General features: G+C 38.7%; 1 pseudogene; it reads left to right on the top strand.

The window, feature by feature from the left end:
• The first annotated feature begins 6,190 nt into the window (after window positions 1-6,190).
• On the top strand, window positions 6,191-6,310 carry LOC120615849 (uncharacterized; annotated as a pseudogene).
• Window positions 6,311-7,251: the final 941 nt, after the last annotated feature.

The raw sequence follows: 7,251 nt of genomic DNA, 5'->3' as shown, positions 1-7,251 counted from the left end.
CTTAGCTCTCGCTCTCTACTGACATTCAATCCGTGAACATATTTGACATACTTCTTTCTTATAAATACTTTTGAGTCACATGCGTTTCTTTATTCTCATGCTCATTGCTTTATTCCTGCCTTTTATCCTTGTTGGTTTTCCTGATGTGAGTCATTTAGAGACAAGGTGACAGCCTAAACACTATACTGATGCTGTGAATGTGACTCTGATTATTCGGGTCTTAAAAACACTAGTAATCCCATCTACTTCAGAATGACGTTCAGACTCTTAGGATAGCCTTTAAGACTTTTTGTATGCCCTTGTTTTCTTTTCCAAACTTAACTTTTCCACTCCATATCTTACGTCCTGGGATTGTGCAGCTGGGATTGGGATTACCAGGAACATTCTTCCCCTTTTCTGCACAAATCTTTCAAAACACAGTCAGCTGTCACCACCTTTGGGAAGGCATCTCTCACCCTCTGCACCCCATCCCTAGCTGGGTTGGGTGCCTGGCTGATAGCATCCTGCTCATACCAGTAGACTTCCTGTTCTGTGTTATGATCGTCTGCTTGTCTGACATTTACATTAGAGGCAGGAAATGTGTTCTTTCATCTGTTTTCCCAGGGCATAACACGATGCACACATGTACCAGCCCTTCCATAAATAAAATTTGAGTGATGAGTTGGCCAGAGCAGGTCTGCAAAAAACTTTGGTGTGGCTGTGGAGGAGTTAGGGAGGTGTGATTGTATGTGAACTCGGTGGCTTATCAACTCTTCCGCAGTCTAGAACTAGCTCCAAGGTAATTTAAATAAAAAATGAGTTCATTTTTTTTTTTTTCCTCATCCACCCACATTATCATTTCACTGCTACCTGGAAGACTAAAAACCATATAACTTTCTGTTGCTTGCATGACCGTGTCAAATGATCTAAAACATGTCATGTGTGAGCAGTCTCTCTAGTGGGTCTGACACCCACAGGATCAGCTTTTTCCAACCTTTGCTTTTCCTCCTTAATTCTTCTGAAACACATTATATATTCCTGTGAGCTTTTTCATCCTGGAACAATTCTCCTATGATGAAAACATCTCCTTCATTTTGCTCTAATCTCTCCCTTCCCCAATAAACCTCCACAAATAGAACAAAGGTGATGACTTTAAAAATTTTAATGAGGCAGCTGGAGGAGTGGTATAGAACGAGATTTTAATATTACACTTATAAAGAAAAAAATCTTTTTTTTGAAATACATCAAAGTAAAATAGTTTGAATTGTAATGTAAATTGTAAACCAGAAAACAGAGTGTCCATTAGAATGAAATCGATGCTGAACTGGACCCCAACTGTCCCACAGAAACAAAGATTTTTGTTCCTTTGAAGTAAAGTAAATGTTAGTTATGTTTTTGACCTCATCTCTTTTCTGTTAGAAATATTAGTATAGAATAGAAGATAAAAATCCAAAGGCAAATGATTAAACTTAATCTTATCTTTATTAATAAGTCTCTTCGTTGTTATTTTACATCAAAGCCCAGATCAACTTAACTTAAAAGGAAAAGAATATTCCATGACCTTGTGATGAAGGAAAATCATTGAGTTAAAAAACAGTTATTGGGTGGGGGAGGGGAAAGCAATATTGAAGAAAATTTGTGCCTTTTGTGGAAATCAATATCTGTAAGCAGCTACCTTACAATTACAAAAATCCATTTTGCCTAGGTCAGAGAAGGGTCCTTAGAGCTACTATTTTAGTCACAGCCTTGCTCCATTTTTAGTGAGTGTTCTGTTAATAAAATGGAAATGAAGAGATAATTATTTGAATAAACTGATTTTCACATTTGATCACCAAAAGCCAAATTTTCTCCTGGGAGTTGGGATCTTTTTTTTTCTGTTTGCTTATTTTTTCTTTTTTTTTTTTCTTTCATTTTTTTTTCTTCTTCTTCTTTTTCCTTTCTTTTTCTTTTTCTTTCATTCAAAACTGCGTCATTTCGTTAAACCTTCCAACTTCAATCCTTTCCTTCTCTCTTCTCTTTTCCTTTCTCTTTTCTTTCTTTCTTTCTTTTTTACATGCAGTCATCGATGCCTCAGTTGCTCTGGCCAGGCCTGCAGTCAAGTGCCGCTATGGCTGCTGATATTAAGATAATTTACTAGGGAGGAAATAATGTAAAGGGGAGAAACTGGGACTAGGCAAAATGGTAGCAGAGATTCTCTGAGTAATATGGTTTCCCCTGTCAGTTCTTACTCCATGTTTATCCAAGTTCCCCTCCCTCAAAGAGGCCTTCCTTGCCTTTCTATCCTGCTTCTCTGACCATGCCTTGGCTCAGCAGCTGCATTTAGACCTATGCTTATCTATGGACTTTTCTCATGTTGTTCTCAGATTATTGTCCATTGGTCGGTGTAATATCCTCAAGTACTTTATATATTCTCTAAGGGATTGAGTTTCTTAAGTTGGGAGTTGAGAAATAGGTAGAACCATCTGTAAACAATAATGTAAATGGAGCCACTCGAAAATGGAGCAGGAACTGCCACATCAGAGGAACTGCCTTGCATGTCTTATGTCTCAAAACTTTGGAATGTTAAAACGGGGCAACATAATCTTCGGTCTGGGCCGAAGATGACCACCATGTCCCAAAGAATTGTTTGCAAAGATAACAAGAAAGTAGCTATTATGACTAGTGGACTGATTATGACAGGACTGAAAATTAAAAGCAATGTGTAGAATTAACATCACTATGCTGCATTATCTGTACCAATGGAAATAAATGCCTTCCTTCTATTGATGTAATTGTCCCCCTTCCCTTCTCATAAATATCTATTGCCTTTGTTCCCTATCTGGGCTTCTGATTGAATCAGTGTGTCCTGAATAGCTATTTTTATTGATCTCAAATAAACTTTCTCTCTCTTCGAAAGTCCTTTTTAAGTTAACACATCTCTCTTTGAAGGTGACTCTTTCATTGGGATATTGTATTTACCATGAGTTTTTACACTATTGGTTTTGTAGTGTGGACATTGCCCTTTTGTGGGTGAGGTCATTGATCGGGTTGGTTATTAGGGGGAAGTAAACAGCACTCAGATGTTTAAAGAAAGTCAAGAGAAAATAGTCCCAGGAGGGCTATGGAATGGGAGTCTGTTGGGATTTTGACAAAAGGGTCTTGTCTCAAGATGGCCATCGAGTAGCTGCCTGGTGTTGGTTCATAAGATGGTGATCTCCACAGAGAACTGGAGGGGAGCAGAAGAGATGCAGGTTTGCAGCTCTAGGTTGGCCTTTGGGGCTGGATAAGAAGGTAGAGACTAAAGGCAGGAAGAACATGCTATACGAAGTCAGCTATGACAGGGTCGGATACCAAAGTCTAGTGTCAGAATGTTTGCATGCTTATTTTATTCTCTGTATCCATTTCTAATTTGCTTTCTGAAAGTATTTAATAAAATCTTTTTGAAAGTGGGAGCCTTTTTCAGATATGCTAAGGATGCCAAGAGAAGATGCAGGCTCTGTAATACCTCTAGGTATTAGACTAGGAGTCGGTTTTTTTCCCTAAAGGATCAGATAGTAACTATTTTAGGTTTTGTGGGCCATATGGTCTCTGCCACAGCCACTCAATTCTACTATTATAGTACAAAGGCAGCCACGGACAACATATAATTGAATGAGCATGACTGGATTCCAATAAAGCTTTATTTACAAACACAGGCAGCAGGGCTGGCTTTGACCCACTGGCCTTAGTCTGCTGTAGACAGGTAAAGGATGCATGATCTATCTCTGAGGCCCAGGGTAAATGGTGGCCAAAGTAACCAAAGTAAGAGAAGCATGAGGCACCGGTAGCTTAGGAGAGAGGCTGGGCTCTCCCTGGCTGCCTAAGCTTTGAGGGTTTTGGTTTCAATTTATGAGAGACACCTCCTCTACCCCACTTCTCTTTAAAAAAATCTTTAGAGCAGGGATTTTTCTACTTTGTTTTTGCTGTATCCTCTGCAAGCACACAGTTGCCTAGCATACACCAGGCAGTTTCAAAATGTTTGTTGATGAATAAATATTTGAGTGAACAAAATTATCTTACACAGCAGGGTCGACTGAACATTTAGTATCTCTGTGACTCTGGGCATGAATTGGTATATTATTGTTTGTTTGCAAACAAACAAAAGTATCAGTTTTGGTGTTGTGAAGCTAGAAAGAGAAAATAATCAGCAAAGAGAAGAAATCAAATGTATCCTCTTAATTTTAAGCCAATCGAGGCTGAGCGTTGTATTTACTCATCTCTGCATCCTGCATAGCCCCAGAACTATGCCCTGTATAACTCACACTCAGTGTCTGTAACTGAGTGTTGGGGGCTGAAGCAGGTTCTTCAGGCAGACCCAAACAGTGGGCAGTGCTGTGGTCTGAAAGTTTGTGTCCCCCAGTATTTATATATTGAAACCTAATGCCTAATGTAATAATATTAGGAGGTGGGGGCTTTGGGAGGTGTTTAGACCATGAGGGTGGAGCTCTCATGGATGAGATTAACACCCTTAAAAAGAGATACCAGAAAGGTCCCTTGTCCCCTTCCACCATGTGAGGTGACAGCAAGAAGACAGCTGTTAATGGATGAGGAAGCAGGCTCTCACTGGACACTGAATCTGTTGGCACTTTGATCTTGGACTTCCCAGCCTCTGTAATTATGAGAAATAAATGTCTATTGTTTATTAGCCACTCAGTCAATGGTGTTCTTGTTAAGGCGGCCCAAACAAACTCAGACAGGCAGGGACTGAAAAGGAGACATCAAATCTTCACGAGGCTTCTCACAAAATTATCCATCACACCCAGGTGGAACCATCCTTTCCTGCACATTTTAATATTTTCACTAATAATGATTTTTTCGAGACTACGTTGTTAGGTTATATTGTATTATTTTAAAAGTATTATGTGGACTAAGTGCTTATATCTATGTTTATTGCCAAGGGAAGGCAAGGTCATAGACCTTTTCAGGTTTATTTTGAAAAACAGACATTCCTGTGTACAGACGGCGCATGTTAGTGTAAATGGAGGCAAGAAGGCAGTGGGAGAGGACAGAAGGGAAGAAACGGGGAAAGTGGCCACCTATCAGCCACCTCGGCTATGTGTGTTGTGTGTGTGTGTGTGTGTGTGTGTGTGTGTGCATGCACGCAGGCGTGTTTGCACACACGCACATGTGCACGTGTTGAAAATATTGCCTCTCCAAGGGCCTTCTAAAAGCAAAATGTCTAGGAATGATAATCATTTGAGTCTTTTGATTATTGCCTCATTATAAATTGGCTTATCAGATACTCTCCTCAGTGTCAGAATATAGCAGAGACATTTATTGATTGGTAACCACAGGCAGCACTTTGCTAAGTACTCTGCCTGTTCTCTAATCCTCCAGTGCAACTCTGTAAAGCAGTATTATTTTCCCTGTTTATTACTGAGAACACTGAGGCTCAGAGAAGCTAAATAATTTACTGAGATCACTTAGTAACAAGTGGAAAGGACTAGGGTGAGGCAAGAGAGGCACATAGAATACAAAGTTTAAGGAGGCAAACGCTCAGGTTTGCGTAAGAGCAGGTTGGTGCTTGCATTATCCAGGAATGTCTCAAGTTTTGCACCTTGGGCTCCTCGTCTGCCTCATCCTGGTGCTAGTTTAAGTCCTCTTGAGCACATGGTCTTGAGCACTGCACCGTAATTGAAAGCAGAACATTCTGGATGGTAAAGCTGGGGAGGTAAAGGGGTAGATTAGAATGAGGTTTTATAAACATTTTTGCTTATATGTCCTCAAAGAATTTTTAAAAGCTATCTATTCTTTACATATATTTGTGCTGCTATATAAAAACTTTCAACTTAAGTTTATGTAGTTGCAAAGCATGTAATTTCCGCTTTTATTTTATTTAAAATAAATTGATACACAATTATCAATGTAGTCAACAGGGCCTAAATCTCATAGTGATAAGAAAGACATGGGCAAAAATAAGGGGGGAATTTTATATCATCTTTTTTCTTTAACCTCCTTAAAATCATATTTCTATTCCATTTCCCAATAGAAATTGTATCCCAGTGTTTTCTATGCTTGAAAGTTTTAAATATTTTTCTGAAACAAAAATATACATGTAAATTGAAATTAATTTTTTGTTTAAAGATTTTCTTCTGGAATCAAATTATCATTATAATTATTATTAGTACTCAGTGGGTCCTCAACATCATTATGTTACAAATGTTAATAGTTACTAAATATAAAAATAAAATTAGTCTATGGTCATGCCACCCTGAAAAAGCCAGATCCCATCTGATCTCAGAAGCTAAGGCAGGGTTGGGCCTGGTTAGTACTGGGATAGGAGACCACCTAGGAAGACCAGGTGCTATAGGCGTAAAAAATAAAAAAAATAAGGGATTGTAAGCTGACAAGGTCCTTGCAATCTGTGAGGTCAAACAAGGGTTGCCTTGCCTAAATATATATAGAACTACATTTAATGAGATAGATGAGGTATTTGAAAGTTATTTCATGTGTTCATGGATGAATATTACTTATGGTTAGAAAAAGACAACATTCAGATCCAATTCTAACTGTAATTGAAATTTTTATAGATTCATTGAAACATTTTGTTCACCAAATAAGTAGATAGTAATGGAAGGAGTTTTGATGTAAGAAAGCCATTCACTTTTCCAAGATATATCCTACAAATGTACTTAATGATCTATCATGAAAAATTATTTTTAATGATTTCTCAGCTCTTTTTTTCAAAAGAGTTAGAAACTGCTTGACTTGCAGAAGGATTCATTAGCCAGTCTTTAGAGTCATTGTGGTCTCAACACCAACACCAACACCAACACCAAGCACCTTTCCAACACAACACCAACACCAACACCAACACATAACACCAACACCACTATTTCGTTCAGTTTTATCTTGAATGACTTAGAGGGTTTTAAGCTCTAAGGCAATGTACTGTGATGAGTTCTGATAGATGTGCCTTTATTTTTCTAGGTGAGAGAGTGTGCCTTGAGAGGGGAGCTGGAAATAGAACCAGCAAAAACACCTGGACCATAGGCTCTTTCTCAGGCAGAACAGTTTTGGTAAAACAAACAAACAAACAAACAAACAAACAAAAAACATATGGATGCTGAAGATCTGAGAACTGATTCCCATAATACTACCTGTGTCCATTTTGAGGACCATTAGGATAGGTCCTCAAAATGAAAAAGCTGATAAGAACTCTTATGAAGGTTTGGGATAGACAAGCATGGGAGTAGGTAGTAGAGTGGGCAGTGGGGTGGAGGAAGGCAACATCAGTCGAGTAGAAAAATAGGG

This window comes from Pteropus medius, unplaced genomic scaffold (genome assembly GCF_902729225.1).
Source record: "Pteropus medius unplaced genomic scaffold, Ma_sr-lr_union100, whole genome shotgun sequence".
NCBI lineage: Eukaryota > Metazoa > Chordata > Mammalia > Chiroptera > Pteropodidae > Pteropus > Pteropus medius.
Note: the sequence above shows the minus strand (reverse complement) of the source record. Positions and strands in the feature narration are given on the sequence as shown.